This window comes from Erinaceus europaeus, chromosome 10 (assembly GCF_950295315.1).
Source record: "Erinaceus europaeus chromosome 10, mEriEur2.1, whole genome shotgun sequence".
NCBI classification, from domain to species: Eukaryota; Metazoa; Chordata; class Mammalia; order Eulipotyphla; family Erinaceidae; genus Erinaceus; species Erinaceus europaeus.
In genome coordinates, this window is record NC_080171.1 from 56845927 (window position 1) to 56847222 (window position 1296).

At 31.9% G+C, this 1296-nt stretch overlaps 1 non-coding gene across 1 annotated transcript; it reads right to left on the bottom strand.

Annotated features, from left to right (window-relative positions):
• Window positions 1-257: 257 nt before the first annotated feature.
• LOC132541034 (U6 spliceosomal RNA) lies at window positions 258-364 on the bottom strand. Its single transcript, XR_009552228.1, has one exon. It is a non-coding gene; the product is annotated as a U6 spliceosomal RNA (small nuclear RNA).
• Between the last annotated feature and the right edge of the window lie 932 nt (window positions 365-1296).

Here is a 1296-nt window from a genome sequence, read left to right on the forward strand (position 1 = left end):
ATTACTCAAGTTCATTGTGCCCTTGTTTCCTCATTTGTAAAATAGGGATTATGACAGTATGCCGTCATAGAGATTTTATGAGGATGAAATGACTGCTTGTATATGTCACTTAGAATAATTCCTGGTATAACTTTAATACTTTATAAGTATTTGCTATATAATAATTATTAAATTATGAAAGTGAAAATTAGATGACAAAATTGTAAGTAGTTAATTTTAGAGAATACTTAATCAGTTGTTTCTAGATTTTTTTTTTTTTAAATATGCAACGCTTCACAAACTTGCATGTCATCCTTGTGTAGTGGCCATACTAATCTTCTCTGTATTGTTCCAATTTTAGTATATATGCTGCCGAAGTGAGCACTAATTTTTTTTTTTTTCACATAGACTTGAAAAGATAAAGTTGTTTGTCCTATCTTCTTAAATAGGATGCTGGTATCCAGGACTGGAAGATACCCTGATAGAGTGGTAGGTGATAATTATCATAAGCAAGGAAAAAAACATTTGGGGGTGAGGTAGAGACTGCTGGAATTTGAACTTTTATTATGAAAAGAAAGAAACTGAGAGGTCATTACAGAGACTCAAAGATCATCAAAAATTTGATCATAATGAAAAAAATTGAAAATGAGATAAAGCACATAAACTTTCATTTGTACATTGGTAGGAAGTTTATGTTTGTTCCTAGGATATTGTGTGTTGGCCTTTGTAAACTTCCTTCTGGACAGTCTGAATAAAAATAGCTTCTAAAGGCCAAATTAGAAAATGAACAATAAAGGGATTACCTCATCAGACTTAGTACTCTTTAATCTGATGACATGAAAGATAAAAGAATAGAGAGAAAATCATAAAGGTGATGGGTTCTATCAACATAGAATTACTTGCCAACTCCCAATGAACATGCTAAAGGTAGTCTGAGATGATTTTAGGATACTAAAAGGAAGAACTTCTTAATAAATTTTAAAGTAAGCCATGAAGTAAATCATAATTCAACTCCACAAGTGATAAAATAAAATATAAGTTACCTCAAAAAACAGACAACAAAATTTTAAAAATACTTTGAATGTCTCTTAATCTCAGTTTATGCTGAGATATGTGTTAGGACACAAAATAGGACAGTGTCCTCTTTATAAACATGATTTAGACATGTATATAAAAAAACTATAGTAGAAAATATCTCTGTCCATCCATCCGTCCGTCCGTCCGTCCGTCCATCCATCATCCCATCCATGACTATGTGCTAGGCATTGTTGAAGGTGTTAGCTATATATTAATGGGAGACTAGATATGCTCCCTGCT